This window comes from Bubalus bubalis, chromosome 3, assembly GCF_019923935.1.
Source record: "Bubalus bubalis isolate 160015118507 breed Murrah chromosome 3, NDDB_SH_1, whole genome shotgun sequence".
NCBI lineage: Eukaryota > Metazoa > Chordata > Mammalia > Artiodactyla > Bovidae > Bubalus > Bubalus bubalis.
In genome coordinates, this window is record NC_059159.1 from 54219504 (window position 1) to 54236838 (window position 17335).

Sequence of the window (17335 nt, forward strand, 5' to 3'; positions counted from 1 at the left end):
TTTCTGACCCAGGGATTGAACTCATGTTTCCTGCATTGGCAAGCACATTCTTTACCATTAAGGCACCATGGGTGGGCAAAACTGTTTAATATAATAATAGCATATCCACTGTAAGTTTTCTGAGAATGACACAGAAGTATGAAAGTGCCTAACACAACACCTGACACAGGAGGAGGTCCATAGAAATATTACTTTAATCTCAGCTGCCACACTCAATAAAATCCACTTTGCACATGGGAAAACAGTTCAGAGAAAACATTTGTCATTTAAAGTCAATCTATCTTAAGTTCACTTCCTGCTGGAAATCACTAGGCGCTTGCCTAATCTCTTCATGGTTGCCTGCATCTCCTGATTCCTCAGTGCGCAGATGATAGGGTTGAGCATGGGAGTCAAGACAGTGTAGCTGATAGACACAGCTTTGTCCATGCAGAAGGAAGTGAAGGGTCGGGCATAGATATAGATACTAGGAATGAAGATCATAGACACAACGATGATGTGGGTGGTGCAGGTGGAAGCTGCCTTCCTCCTCGCCTGCCCTGAGTGGGACCTCAGCATCACCAGGATGACAGTATAAGAGATCAGAAGAAGGAAGAACCAGATGAAGACCAGCATCCCACTGTTGGAGATCATAAGGAACTCCAGGAGGGAGGTGTCTGTGCAGGCAAGTCTCAGCACTTGTGGAATGTCACAGTAGAAGTTATCCAAGGTGTTGGGGTCACAAAAAGGCAATGGAAGCATCCAAACAAGCTGGACAATGGAGTAGACAAAGCCCCCTATCCAGGCAGCCACCACCAGCCCCACACACACTCAAGTGTTCATGATGGTGATGTAGTGGAGGGGTTAGGAGATGGCTATGTAGCAGTCATAGGCCATCACTGAGAGGAAGAAGACAGTCCCACCTTCCAAGAGGTGGAAAAAGAAGATCTGGGCCATGCAGCCCTGGTAGATGATCTTCTTCTCAGTGAGGAAGTCCACCAGCATCTTTGGGGCAGTGACTGAGGAGAAACAAAGATCTAAAACAGCCAGATTTCGCAGCAGGAAATACATGGGTGTGTTGTGCCTGGAATCAGAGGTCACCGTGACCATGATGAGGAGGTTTCCCATGACAGTGGTGGTGTAGACAAACAGTAACACCAGGAACAAGAAGAGCTGGAGCTCCTGAGTCTATGAGAGCCCCAAGAAGACAAACTCTGACACCCATGTGTTGTTCCCTGAATCCATGCTATCTTCTCCATACACCTAAAGAAAACACACCACAAACAGAGATGTATAAAGTTACTATGCACCATTCTAGTCCTCAGTGACTCAAAGCAATTGTCCAAGTCCAGACAAAGGACACCCTCATGTGCAGATCATAATACCCTGGGCTGATATAAATGATCTTGTCTTTGGAGAGCTGATACTGGAATACACATTCACAAGATACCTTAAATTGATCTAGAGACACATGTAACCTGCTTTTCAAAGATTCAGTGGTAATAGAGTGGTGGGAAGACACACAGAGCCCAACAGAACCGAAGTTCATAACTATATTTCTCTGAGATTTGACCTTGAGTAAATTTCTTATCTGAGTCTCAGATTTCATCTCTGTAAGAAAATGTTTTGTCTGTAAATTTGTCTAGGAGCTTGAATAAAATAATACATAGGTTTTGTAGAACAGTGTGTAAAATAATAAATGGTAATCACTCTCCTCTGTGTAGTCTCCTATTCTTAAGATAGTCTCCCTTTTCCAGTCTCTAATACATTTTTGTACCAATCATTTTTCTTTCATGCAACAGTTAACAGATAATAATGTTAATGAACGTTTTCATGTGTCTATGTTTTTCTTCTACAATTCAACAAAAATGTGCTATGGATACAATCTTCATTTCAGAATTTATTTGTGCCCTGCAGCACTCATCCTTGCTGTTAGTAACTAATAAGCACCTGGTATTAACTCTAGCATGAGTGAAATATGCAGGTCCATGCAGGAGAACTTCTGGCCACAGCTGGGACATTTCGTTTTTCCCCATCCTCCACGGTAGGTAGCCCTTAACTGAGTGAGGTTCAGCTCACCCAGAACATAGGTGGAGTCAAGTGGCAGAAGGGTAACTAATTAGTACAGACATAGATGAATATATTGTTTGAAGAGGAGACTTAGAGCTCTTCTGAAAAGACAGCAATTTCAGAAGCTGTCAAATCCAATCCAATAGAAGAGAAAAAAAATTATTGAAGGAGAAGAAATGGAAATAGGTGAAGAATTGAATGGAAGAAGAAATTTAAAAGCAAGGAAAATGTGGAAATAGAATGAGTGAAGGAAGGGAAATGGAAAGATGAAGGAGCAGAGGAAAAATTGGGACCAAAGGTGAAGAAAGACTCTTGGAAGGTGAGAGACAGAATGATATGTGCCCTCCCCTCCCCTTCCACTTCTTCTCATTCTCCACTCACTCTCACCTGACTCCCCAGATCCATTATCCATTAGAGATCACTCCCTTCTTATTTTTCACTTTCATCTTCTCTTCCTCCAATACACCTTCTACACAGCTGTACCTGAGATCTTTCTAAATGCTGATCTGATCATGTTCCCCTCTCACATTAATTCTTGTAGTGATTCCACCAGAGCCCCTTAGGAGCCACATCCAATACCCTACAGATCAAGTCAGGGTAGAAACACATACAGAAGTGTATGCAACTCAGCATGTCATACAGACTATGAAATGTAATCTTCATCTTCCTTCCTAATCAGCATCTATACCTCCAATGAACCACAAGGTTTTCAATAGATTATTAAATATTTTATTTATTTATTGCCATATTGGTTTCCCAGAATTCTGATCTGACTTTCTCAAATCTAGAAAAGCCCATTCAAATGTCACCTTTGTTACTCCTATCACCATTTCTTCCATGCAGAACAAATTCCCCATTCTCAGGGTTCTTATAACATTTCAAAAATACTACTGTTATGTATTTACCACCATTCATTTTCCCAGTTTCTCTCCTCAACCAACTGCATCATAATTTCAATATCTTAGTAACCCCAGAACTTGGAATGGAAACTCTGGCAACAACACATGCTCAGTGAATGTTGCCAAATACTGTATTAAGTAGGCAATGGATTATGTGGAGATATTTATTTTTTTAATTTAATTTTATTTTTAAACTTTACATAATTGTATTAGTTTTGCCAAATATCAAAATTAATCTGCCACAGGTATACATGTGTTCCCCATCCTGAACCCTCCTCCCTCCTCCCTCCCCATACCATCCCTCTGGGTCGTCCCAGTGCACCAGCCCCAAGCATCCAGTATCGTGCATCGAACCTGGACTGGCAACTCATTTCATACATGATATTTTACATGTTTCAATGCCATTCTCCCAAATCTTCCCACCCTCTCCCTCTCCCACAGAGTCCATAAGACTGTTCTATACATCAGTGTCTCTTTTGCTGTCTCGTACACAGGGTTATTACTACCATCTTTCTAAATTCCATATATATGTGTTAGTATACTGTATTGGTGTTTTTCTTTCTGGCTTACTTCACTCTGTATAATAGGCTCCAGTTTCATCCACCTCATTAGAACTGATTCAAATGTATTCTTTTTAATGGCTGAGTAATACTCCATTGTGTATATGTACCACAGCTTTCTTATCCATTCATCTGCTGATGGGCATCTAGGTTGCTTCCATGTCCTGGCTATTATAAACAGTGCTGTGATGAACACTGGGGTACACGTGTCTCTTTCCCTTCTGGTTTCCTCAGTGTGTATGCCCAGCAGTGGGATTTCTGGATCATAAGGCAGTTCTATTTCCAGTTTTTTAAGGAATCTCCACACTGTTCTCCATAGTGGCTGTTCTAGTTTGCATTCCCACCAACAGTGTAAGAGGGTTCCCTTTTCTTATGTGGAGATATTTAAAGTGAGCTTACTTATCCTCTGTTTCTTATTTCACAAGGGCAGTGCTATACTTGGTTGCTAAAATTACTGGGTTTTACATGGAACCTGAAGCAGTTATTTTAACAGTACATCCACCCAAATTACTTCCCAAAGCTCTCTTCCAACATTAGACTTAGTACCATCAAGTCTATGTGAAAGTGAAGTGAAAATGAAAGTTGCTCAGTCGTGTCCGACTCTTTGCGACCCCATGGACTATACAAACCCTGGAATTCTCCAGGCCAGAATATTAGAGTGGATAGCCATTCCCTTCTCCAGGGGATCTTTCCAACCCAGAGATCGAATCCAGGTCTCCCTCATTACAGGTGGATTCTTTCCCAGCTGAGCCACAAGGGAAGCCCAAGAATACTGGAGTGGGTAGTCTATCCCTTCTCCAGAGCATCTTCCAGACCCAGGAATCAAACTGGGGTCTCCTGTATGTATGCAGGTGGATTCTTTACCAACTGAGCTACTATGTCACATGTTTATTCTTCAGCTGGTGTTTCAAAAACCCTAACTACCATTGACTTATATGCTTGTGTGGAAAGCCCTCAGGCTCTCACCTTCTTTCAGCCTTGAATGGGGGAAGAGAGTTGAGGTCTTATATCTTTTGGTGGGATCTTCCCTATGTAGCCCCACAGCTTCCTGTTCTCTGTCCATCCCTCACACACAGGACTCAGGGGCATGACCATAGGGAAGAGAGTATATCCTCAGGGAGAAATGATTGGACTGGGCTCAGGAAGGAGAGCTGGAATGATTCCTGCTGGGTACAAGGGAACAATGAGAGTTGTTTCAAAGTTCCAAAGTCTTTTAGAAAGACTTACTATTGGAAAGTTCTTGGGCCAGAAGACAAAGAACCAAAAACAACAACAAAAACTTACACAAAACAACAAAAGAAAAGAAAATCCCACCAAGAATATTGAAAACTGTAGAGATTCATAACATGTAGGATCAGGAGATGAGGATTAGAAAGGACAGAGTTTCTCCAAAATAAACAAAATTTCTGGGATTTTTGGAAAGACTCATTTCACAGTTCATTCATTCACATACTCGAACATCCACTAGAATTATCTGGAGGCGATGTTAAAACTCAGAAAACCCATGAAAAATTCTTGCTTTAGTAGGTCTTGGGTTGAGTCACAGAATTCGCATTTCTAACAAGTTTTCAGATGATGCTAATGCTGCTTGTCTGGGGCCACAGTTTGAAAACCACCAACTTTGAGTTTTACTGCTCTTGTCAGCACAATAAAGAAAAAAAAGAAAGAAAGTGAAGTCACTCAGTTGTGTCAGACTCTTTGCGGCCCCATGGACTGCAGCCCATCAGGCTCTTCAGTCCATGGGATTTTCCAGGCAAGAATCCAGAGTGGGTTGCCATTTCCTTCTCCAGTGGCTCTTCCCAACCCAGGGATCAAACCTGGGTCTCCCAGATTGTAGGCAGACGCTTTACCGTCTAAGCCACCAGGGAAGTTCATTGTCAGCACAATTTTCAGTTCTTTTTGTGTCATTAAAGACAACAGATTTGATAGTTTCGTTTTTTACAAAGAATTAATTGATCTTTTTAAAAATTATTTATTTTATTTTTTTAAATTTTATTTTATTTTTAAACTTTACATAATTGTATTAGTTTTGTTATTTTAATTGGAGGCTAATTACTTTACAATATTGTAGTGGTTTTGGCCATACATTCACATGAATCAGCCATGGGTGTACATGTGTCCCCCATCCTGAACCCCCCTCCCACCTCCCTCCCCATCCCATCCCTCAGGGTCATCACAGTGCACCAGCCCTGAGTACCCTGTCTCATGCATCAAACCTGGACGGGTGATCTATTTCACATATGGGAATATACACGTTTCAATGCTAGAATTAATTGATCTCAACTTGCACAATGCCATAGGTGGAAAACTGTTTACTACATTGGAAACAAACCTTGTAAATTCTTTTATTTTCTCAACCAGATGTGAAGGTTGACTTCCCATCCATATCCAATTATCTTGAGCCATCTGTAACATTCTAGTATTCTTTATATAGGAATTATTATTCAGTAAGATCCGTTCTTTCATAAAAGTAGTAGTGCAGGATGTATATACACCATCTTATGATGAACTGTTTAGAACTGTAATTAACTGGCTTCATAATCCTAGTGTACAATAAAAACTGTGTTTCTTGGAGTTTCCAATTCTACTTTAGATTTCAGGTTGGTTTGAATTCCTTGTTATAAATCTTTATAGCTAGCAAAATGTAATCTCTCAGATTTGTTTTTTTTTTTTTTTTAAACTGGTGAGCTCTGATCTTTCCCACATAGAAGAGATTTTAAAAACACTAATTCCTCCAAGTATTGAGTTTTAGCTCATTTTAAACTCCAGCTTCTTGTCAAAATAGCCTGGTCAATGCTGGGGAAGGGAATAGGTCTTATCGGCCTCCTTGACTATCAGGTGTTAATAACTGTAGCATTATCTGTTGTTCAGTCACTAAGTCGTGTCCCACTCGTTGGGACCCCATGGACTCATTCCGCCAGTCTCCTCTGTCCGTGGAATTTTTCAAACAAGAATACTGAGTGGGTTTCCATTTCCCCCTGCCAGAGATCTTCCTGACCAAGGATTGAAACTGGGTCTCTTGTGTTTCCACAGCAACTAATTAAATTATCTGGATTAATTCATTATTACTCTGATTAGGTTTTCAGTAAGGAAGCCCTTGTATATTCTACTTTATATATTTCTCCTCTCAAGGAATGCACTCTTTTTTGTAAATTAATTAATTAATTTTAATTGGAGGCTAATTACTTTACAATATTGTAGTGGTTTCTGCCATACATTTACATGAATCAGGCATGGGTGTACATGTGTCCCCCATCCGGAACCCACCTCCCTCCCCATCCCATCCCTCAGTGTTGTCCCAGTGCACCAGCCCTGAGCACCCTGTCTCATGCATCAAACCTGGACTTGTGATCTATTTCACATATGGTAATACACATGTTTCAATGCTATTCTCTCAAATCATCCCACCCTTGCCTTCTCCCACAGAGTCCAAAAGTCTCTTCTTTACATCTGTGTCTCTTTTGCTGTCTCACATATAGGGTCATCATTACCATCTTTCTAAATTCCATATATATGCGTTAATGTACTATATTGGTGTTTTTCTTCCTGACTTACTTCACTCTGTATAATAGGCTCCAGCTTCATCCACCTCATTAGAACTGATTCAAATGCATTCTTTTTAATAGCTGAGTAATATTCCATTGTGTATATGTACCACACTTTCTTATCCATTCATCTGCCAATGGACATCTAGGTTGCTTCCATTTCCTAGCTATTATAAACACTGCTGCAATGAACATTGGGGTACACATGTCTCTTTCAATTTTGGTTTCCTCAGTGTGTATGCCCAGCAGTGGGATTGCTGTGTCGTATAACAGAAAGAGAAATTAAGGAAAAAATTCCATTTACCATTGTGATGAAAAGAATAAAAATACTTAGGAATAAATCTACCTAAGGAAACAAAAGGCCTATATATAGAAAATTATAAAACACTGGGTAAGGAGAAATGGCTGCGCTTTGCTGGAGCAGCTGTGAAGAGATAACCCATGCCCAAGGTAAGAGAAACCCAAGTAAGATGGTAGGTGTTGCAAGAGGGCATCAGAGGTCACACACTGAAACCATACTCACAGAAAACTAGTCAATCTAATCCCACTAGGACCACAGCCTTGTCTAACTCAATGAAACTAAGCCATGGCCGTGGGGCAACCCAAGATGGGCAGGTCATAGTGGAGAGATCTGACAGAATGTGGTCCACTCGAGAAGGGAATAGCAAACCACTTCAATATTCTTGCCTTGAGAACCCATGAACAGTATGAAAAGGCAAAATGATAGGATACTGAAAGAGAAACTCCTCAGGTCAGTAGGTGCCCAATATGCTACTGGAGATGAGTGGAGAAATAACTCCAGAAAGAATGAAGGGATGGAGCCAAAGCAAAAACAATACTCAGCTGTGGATGTGACTGGTGATAGAAGCAAGGCCCGATGCTGTAAAGAGCAATATTGCATAGGAACCTGGAATGTCAGGTCCATGAATCAAGGCAAATTGGAAGTGGTCAAACAAGAGATGGCAAGAGTGAATGTCAACATTCTAGGAATCAGCGAACTGAAATGGACTGGAATGGGTGAATTTAACTCAGATGACCATTATATCTACTACTGTGGGCAGGAATCCCTCAGAAGAAATGGAGTGGCCATCATGGAAAACAAAAGAGTCCGAAATGCAGTACTTGGATGCAATCTCAAAAACGACAGAATGATCTGTTCGTTTCCAAGGCAAACCATTCAATATCAGAGTAATCCAAGTCTATGCCCCAACCAGTAATGCTGAAGAAGCTGAAGTTGAACGGTTCTATGAAGACCTACAAGACCTTTTAGAACTAACACCCAAAAAAGATGTTCTTTTCATTAGAGGGGACTGGAATGCAAAAGTAGGAAGTCAAGAAACACCTGAAGTAACAGGCAAATTTGGCCTTGGAATATGGAGTGAAGCAGAGCAAAGACTAATAGAGTTTTGCCAAGAAAATGCACTGGTCATAACAAACACCCTCTTCCAACAACACAAGAGAAGACTCTATACATGGACATCACCATATGGTCAACACCAAAATCAGACTGATTATATTCTTTGCAGCCAAAAATGGAGAAGCTCTATACAGTCAGCAAAAACAAGACCAGGAGCTGACTGTGGCTCAGATCATGAACTCCCTATTGCCAAATTCAGACTGAAATTGAAGAAAGTAGGGAAAACCACTAGACCATTCAGGTATGACCTAAATCAAATCCCTTATGATTATACAGTGGAAGTGAGAAATAGATTTAAAGGGCCTAGATCTGATAGATAGAGTGCCTGATGAAGTATGGACTGAGGTTCGAGACATTGTACAGGAGACAGGGATCAAGACCATCCCCATGGAAAAGAAATGCAAAAAAGCAAAATGGCTGTCTGGGGAAGCCTTACAAATAGCTGTGAAAAGAAGAGAAGCAAAAAGCAAAGGAGAAAAGGAAAGACATAAGCATCTGAATGCAGACTTCCAAAGAAGAGCAAGAAGAGATAAGAAAGCCTTCTTCAGCGATCAATGCAAAGAAATAGAGGAAAACAACAGAATGGGAAAGACTAGGGATCTCTTCAATAAAATCAGAGATACCAAGGGAACATTTCATGCAAAGATGGGCACAATAAAGGACGGAAATGGTATGGACCTAACAGAAGCAGAAGATATTAAGAAGAGATGGCAAGAATACACAGAACAGTACAAAAATATCTTCACGACCCAGATAATCATGATGGTGTGATCACTGACCTAGAGCCAGACATCCTGGAATGTGAAGTCAAGTGGGCCTTAGAAAGCATCACTACGAACAAAGCTAGTGGAGATGATGGATTTCCAGTTGAGCTATTCCAAATCCTGAAAGAGGATGCTGTGAAAGTGCTGCACTCAATATGCAAGCAAATTTGGAAAACTCAGCAGTGGCCACAGGACTGGAAGAGGTCCGTTTTCATTCAAATCCCAAAGAAAGGCAATGCCAAAGAATGCTCAAACTACCGCACAATTGCACTCGTCTCACATGCTAGTAAAGTAATGCTCAAAATTCTCCAAGCCAGGCTTCAGCAATATGTGAACTGTGAACTTCCTGATGTTCAAGCTGGTTTTAGAAAAGGCAGAGGAACCAGAGATCAAATTTCCAACATCCGCTGGATCATGGAAAAAGCAATAGAGTTCCAGAAAAGCATCTATTTCTGCTTTATTTACTATGCCAAAGCCTTTGACTGTGTGGATCACAATAAACTGTGGAAAATTCTGAAAGAGATGGGACTACCAGACCACCTGACCTGCCTCTTGAGAAATTTGTATGCAGGTCAGGAAGCAACAGTTAGAACTGGACATGGAACAACAGACTGGTTCCAAATAGGAAAAGGAGTACGTCAAGGCTGTATATTGTCATCCTGCTTATTTAACTTCTATGCAGAGTACATCATGAGAAACGCTGGACTGGAAGAAACACAAGCTGGAATCAAGATTGCCAGGATAAATATCAATAACCTCAGATATGCAGATGACACTACCCTTATGGCAGAAAGTGAAGAGGAGCTACAAAGCCTCTTGATGAAAGTGAAAGTGGAGAGTGAAAAAGTAGGCTTAAAGCTCAACATTCAGAAAACGAAGATCATGGTATCCGGTCCCATCAGTTCATGAGAAATAGATGGGGAAACAGTGGAAACAGTGTCAGACTTTATTTTGGGGGGCTCCAAAATCACTACAGATGGTGACTGCAGCCATGAAATTAAAAGACGCTTACTCCTTGGAAGGAAAGTTATGACCAACCTAGATGGCATATTCAGAAGCAGAGACATTACTTTGCCAACAAAGGTCTGTCTAGTCAAGGCTATGGTTTTTCCTGTGGTCATGTATGGATGTGAGAGTTGGATTGTGAAGAAGGCTGAGTACCGAAGAATTGATGCTTTTGAACTGTGGTGTTGGAGTAGACTCTTGAGAGTCCCTTGGACTGCAAGGAGATCCAACCAGTCCATTCTGAAGGAGATCAGCCCTGGGATTTCTTTGGAAGGAATGATGCTAAAGCTGAAACTCCAGTACTTTGGCCACCTCATGCGAAGAGTTGACTCATTGGAAAAGACTCTGATGCTGGGAGGGATTGGGGGCAAGAGGAGAAGGGGACGACAGAGGATGAGATGGCTGGATGGCATCACTGACTCGATGGACGTGAGTCTGGATGAACTCCGAGAGTTGGTGATCACAGGGAGGCCTGGCGTGCTGCGATTCATGAGGTCGCAAAGAGTCGGACACGACTGAACTACTGATCTGATCTGATCTGATCTGATGAAAGAAATCAAAGAGGACACAAATAGGTGGAGAAATATACCGTGTTCATGGATTGGAAGAATCAATATAGTGAAAATGAGTATACTACCCGAAGCAATCTATAGATTCAGTGCAATCCCTATGAAGCTACCAACGGTGCTTTTCAGAAGACTAGAACAAATAATTTCACAATTTGTATGGAAATACAAAAAACCTCGAATAGCCAAAGCAATTTTGAGAAAGAAGAATGGAACTGGAGGAATCAATCTGCCTAACTTGAAACTATACTACAAAGCTACAGTCATCAGGACAGTATGGTACTGGTACAAAGACAGAAAAATAAAACAATGGAACAAAAAGGAAGCCCAGAGATAAATCCATGCACCTATGGACACCTTATCTTCGACAAATGAGCCAAGAATGGAGAAAAGAAAATCTCTTTAATAAGTGGTGATGGGAAAATGGGTCAACCACTTATAAAAGAATGAAACTAGAACACTTTCTAACACCATACACAAAAATAAACTCAAAATGGATTAAAGATCTAAAGGTAAGACCAGAAACTATAAATCTCCTAGAGGAAAACATAGGCAAAACACTCTCCAACATAAATCACAGCAGGATCCTCTATGACCCACCACCAAAAATATTGGAAATAAAAGCAAAAATAAACAAATGGGACCTAATTAAAATTAAAAGCTTCTGCACAACAAAGGAAACTATAAGCAAGGTGAAAAGACAGCCTTCAGAATGGGAGAAAATTATAGCAAAGCAACTGACAAAGAATTAATCTCAAAAATATACAAGCAACTCCTGCAGCTCAATTCCAGAAAAATAAATGACCCAATCAAAAAATGGGCCAAAGAACTAAACAGACACTTCTGCAAAGAAGACATACAAATGCTAACAAACACATGAAAAGATGCTCAACATCACTCATTATCAGAGAAATGCAAATCAAAACCACAAAGAGGTGCCATTTCACGCCAGTCAGAATGGCTGCTATCCAAAAGTCTACAAGCAATAAATGTTGGAGAGGGTGTGGAGACAAGGGAACCCTCTTACACTGTTGGTGGGAATGCAAACTAGTACAGCCACTATGGAGAACAGTGTGGAGATTCCTTAAAACACTAGAAATAGAACTGCCTTATGATCCAGCAATCCCACTGCTGGGCATACACACCGAGGAAGCCAGAATTGAAAGAGACACATGTACCCCAATGTTCATCACAGCACTGTTTATAATATCCAGGACATGGAAGCAACCTAGATGTCCATCTACAGGCGAATGGATAAGAAAGCTGTGGTACATATACACAATGGAATATTACTCAGCTATTAAAAAGAATGCATTTAATCAGTTCTAATGAGGTAGATGAAACTGGAGCCTATTATACAGAGTGAAGTAAGTCAGGAAGAAAAACATCAATACAGTATATTAACTCATATATATGGAATTTAGAAAGATGGTAATGATGACCCTATATGCGAGACAGCAAAAGAGACACCGATGTAAAGAAGAGACTTTTGGACTCTGTGGGAGAAGGTGAGGGTGGGATACTTTGAAAGAATAGCATTGAAACATGCATATTTTCATATGTAAATTAGATCACCAGTCCAGGTTCAATGCATGAGACAGGGTGCTCAGGGCTGGTGCACTGGGATGACCCTGAAGGATGGAATAGGGCGGGAAAAGGGAGGGAGGATCAGGATGGGGAACACATGTACACCCATGACTGATTCATGTTAATGTATGGCAAAAACCACCACAATGTTGTAAAATAATTAGCCTCTGATAGAATAAAAAAAAAAATAAAAATGGCAACGAACACAAAAGGACAAAACAAAATAAACAGAAAAATGAATGAGAAACAAACAAATGATGTGGGAGACAGAAGAAAAGATTATACAATCAGTATCCTTTAAGAGAAGCAAGAACGTATTCCTGTCTGCTGAGAAAAGAATCTTTGTTTAAATATTAGGTCTCAATAAACACTAAGACAGAAATGAAAGATTGATACACATGACTGTGTGAAAACTAATACCAAAAATAAAGAAGACAAACCACAACTTGGGTGAAAGAAAGTGAAGTCGCTCAGTCGTGTCCGACTCTTTACGACACCGTGGACTGTAGCCTGCCAAGCTCCTCTGTCCATGGGATTCTCCAGGCAAGAATACTGGAGTGGGTTGCCGTTTCCTTCTTCAGGGGATCTTCCCAACCTAAGGATGGAGCCTGGGTCTCCCACACTGCAGGCAGACTCTTTACCATCTAACCCACCAGAGGAGCCCTCAAACTGGGTGAAGGTATTATAACAAATAAAACTGAAAAAGACCAGTAACCAAATTATATAAGAACTTCTACATTAAGAAGAAACAGGCAATAGAAAATCATGCTAAAGGCATTCATGGGAAATTTGAATATAATTAAAACATGGGGAAATGTTACAGAAATGCAAATCAAGGCTACAGTGAAATACCATTTTTTACCTGCTTAATTGAGAAAAATGAAAAAGTATGACAATCAACTGTTAGGAGGATGAGAATCAATGGGAACACTGCAGTGCTGCTGATAACCAAGTAATTTGGTACAACTTCTTTGGAAAACAACTTAGCCCTATTTTGTGAAGGTAAAACTTTGAAGATCTCATGATCCAGCAATTACACTTCCAAGTAATGACCCATAGCTCCTCAACATGACAACTGGAGACAAGCAGAAGATTATTCAAAAGAGCATTGTTCCAAGAGCAAAAACTGGGAACTTTCCCAGTAAGCTTAGTCTCATGTTGGAATATTATACAACAGAGCAAATGAATGAACTACAGCCAAACAGAACAATATGTGACGTTTAGAAACAAAATGTTGAGTGAAAAAAATCAAATGCCAGAATATTACCTTAAGCTTAATATTTTATAAACTCAATAAAACAATATAGTGCTTATGTTAAAATGTGATAAAATTGTTTTTATGAATGATGGAATGATAAACACAAAACTCAAGAAAGTGGTTTCATCTGGGTGAAGTGATGTGATGGAGACATCCTATAGGCAGGTATAAGCTATTGGTATCATGTGGTTCTTGAACTGAGGTGCATGTACATGTGTTCATATAAAATAGTGTTTTATAACTTACATGCATATTACACATAATCATTTGCTTGCAATAATTATACTGTACTAAAGCATACAGTGGAAAATTGGAATACTCATGATTTCTAAATTGAAAATTAAATAAAATAGTTACATGGTTAACTCAATGTTTTCTCACAATTTTTGGATTTGATACTTATAATAAGCCTGATTTGGGATTTGGGGTCAGATATTAATTTCAGTGAGTTTGTTGAGGAAGAAGTTATGAGTTCAAGAGAGGCCACATGTCTCATTCAAGGTCATCTGTCAGATAAATGATGGACACAGTCTCCAATTTAAGGCATAAGCCTAAATATCGTTCAGTTTCCAACAATCCAGCCTCACACCAAAACAGGGTCCTGGGAAAAGAGGTCAAATACAGAAACTAGAACTGCTCTTCTGGGGGAATGCTATCATCCTAACAGAAAACTGCCAAGAAGACAAAAAGGAGGGTGTGGCTTTCCAGAATGTGTCCATGGCAACACAGCTTATTGTCATAGGAGAGTTCAAATCATCCAACACAAACAAAAGTAACAATAGTTACCTTTATCCTCAAAATCTGGATAAGTTGCTCATTTTCAAGTTATGAAAAGGCCAGATACAGCAGCGCTCTCTACAGCTTATCGATGGAAAACCAAAAAGCCAAAGCCAGAGAGAAGTGACACCCCGTCACTTGCTTTTACACAGCAGCCTGGTGCCTCCCTAATCTCTTCACTGTCGCCTACATCTCCTACTTCTTCAGGGTGTAGATCAGTGGGGGGTGAGCATGTGAGTCATGACCGTGTGGCTGATGGATACAGCCTTGTCAATGGAGAAATAAATGAAGGGCCGGGCATAGAGGTAAATGCTTGGAATGAAGACCATAGACACCATGACAATGGGGGTGGTGCAGGTGGAAGCTGCCTTCCTCCTTGCCTGTCCTGAGTGGGACCTCAGCATCACCAGGGATGGCTGAGTAGGAGACCAGGAGGAGGAGGAACCAGATGACATCTGGCATCCCACTGTTGCAGATCATGAGAAACTCCAGGACAGAAGTGTCAGAAGTTCTGGCGAGTCTCAGAACTTGTGGAACATCACAGTAGAAGTTATCTAGGACATTGGGGCCACAAAAAGGCAGTGGGAGCATCAGAGCCAGTTGGGAGATGGAATGAACAAAACCTACCATCCAGGCTGTCACAAGCAGCCCCACACAGAGCTGAGTGATCATGATGGTGACATTGTGGAGGGGCCGGGATATGGCAACAAGGCGGTCATAGGCCATCACTGAGAGGAAGAAGACCATGGCACCTCCCAGAAAGTGAAAGAAGAAAATCTGGGCCATGCATCCCTGGTAGGAGATGGCCTTCTTCTCAGCAAGGAAGACCACCAGCATCTTTGGGGCAGTGACTGAGGAGAAACAGAGGTCTATGATGGCCAGGTTTCACAGCAGTGTGAGGTGTGCAAATTTCACACAGGTGTGTGGAGCCTGGAATCAGAGGTCACTGTGACCATAACCAGGAGGCTTCCCATGACGGTGGTTGTGTAGACAAACAGGAAAACCAGAAACAAGACTAGCTGGATCTCCTAAGTCTGTGAGAGCCTCAGGAAGACAAAATCTGACACCCACATGAAGTTCCCCAGTTCCATGGTGTCTTCTCCAGGCATCTAAAGAAAACACACCACAGACAGTAATGTACTAATGCTCAGGGACTCAAATTGAGTTCCTCAGATCTAGATGATGGATATTTATGTGTACAGCCTAATTCCAGTTGCTGACTAAATGGTCCTACCCCTGGGATGTGTACAACTTGGTAATAGAATATATACTCATGAAATATTTAAATCCATCCAGAGACACATGCAACCTACTTTTAAAAGATTCAGTGTTACTGAGGAAACCAGAATTGAAAGAGACACATGTACCCCAATGTTCATCACAGCACTGTTTACAATAGCTAGGACATGGAAGCAATCTATTTGTCCATCAGGAGACAAATGGATAAGAATGTTGTGGTACATATTTACAATGGAGTATTACTCAGCTATTAAAAAGAATGAATTTGAATCAGTTCTAATGAGGTAGGTGAAACTGGAACCTGTTATACAGAGTGAAGTAAGTCAAAAAGAAAAACACCAATACAGTATATTAATGCATATATATATATATGGAATTTAGAAAGATGGTAATGATGACCCTATATATGAGACAGCAAAAGAGAGAGATATAAAGGACAGACTTTTGGACTCTGTGCGAGAAGGTGAGGGTGGGATGATCTGAGAGAACAGCATTGAAACATGTATATTACCATATGTGAAGTAGATCACCAGTCCAAGTTCGAAGCAAGAAAGAGGGCACTCAAAGCCAGTGCACTGGGACAACCCTGAGGGATGGGATGGGGAGGGAGGTGGGAGGGGGTTTAGTATGGGGGACACATGTACACCTGTGGTTGATTCATGTTAATGTATGGCAAAAACCACCACAATATTGTAAAGTAATTAGCCTCCAGTTAAAATAAATTAATTTTTTTAAAAAGATTCAGTGTTAATATAGTGATAGAAAACACTTAGAGTCCAACTGATGTGTAGTTAAATTCCAGATTCTTATTCCTTGAGATTTGACCTAGAATAAGTTATTCAAGCTCTGTTTCAGTTTCCATATCTGTAAGGTGGGAAGAAAAATGTTGTCTTTATAGAATGTCTAGGGGTATAAATGAGATAGCCCATAAGGTTCTTAGAACAGTATCTGGAATAATAAATGCTAATCACTCTCCTCTGTGTAGTCTCCTATTCTGAAGACATCCTACCTTCTTAGAGTCTGTAACATATTTTTGTACCAGTCTTTTCTCATGCGATAGTTAATACATTAAAATGTTAGTGAACTTTTCATATTTCTAGGTTTTTCCTCCACAGTTCAACCATAATGTGCTTCAGTTCAGTTCAATTCAGTCATTCAGTCATGTCCGACTCCTTGCGACCCCATGAATCGCAGCACGCCAGGCCTCCCCGTCCATCACCAGCTCCCGGAGTTCACCCAGACTCATGTCCATTGAGTCAGTGATGCCATCCAGCCATCTCATCCTCTGTCGTCCCCTTCTCTTCCTGCCCCCAATCCCTCCCAGCATCAGAGCCGTTTCCAATGAGTCAACTCTTCGCATGAGGTGGCCAAAGTACTGGAATTTCAGCTTTAGCATCATTCTTCCTTCCAAAGAAATCCCAGGGCTGATCTCCTTCAGAATGGACTGGTTGGCTCTCCTTGCAGTCCAGCGGACTCTCAAGAGTCTTCTCCAACACCACAGTTCAAAAGCATCAATTCTTCGGTGTTCAGCCTTCTTCACAGTCCAACTCTCACATCCATACATGACCACAGGAAAAACCATAGCCTTGACTAGACAGACCTTTGTTGGCAAAGTAATGTCTCTGCTTTTGAATATGCTTTCTAGGTTGGTCATAACTTTCCTTCCAAGGAG

The 17335-nt window shown here is 40.8% G+C and overlaps 2 pseudogenes; both read right to left on the reverse strand.

The window, feature by feature from the left end:
- Positions 1-204: 204 nt before the first annotated feature.
- LOC102410266 lies at positions 205-1221 on the reverse strand (annotated as a pseudogene).
- A 13347-nt stretch (positions 1222-14568) lies between these two features.
- LOC102413570 lies at positions 14569-15515 on the reverse strand (annotated as a pseudogene).
- Between the last annotated feature and the right edge of the window lie 1820 nt (positions 15516-17335).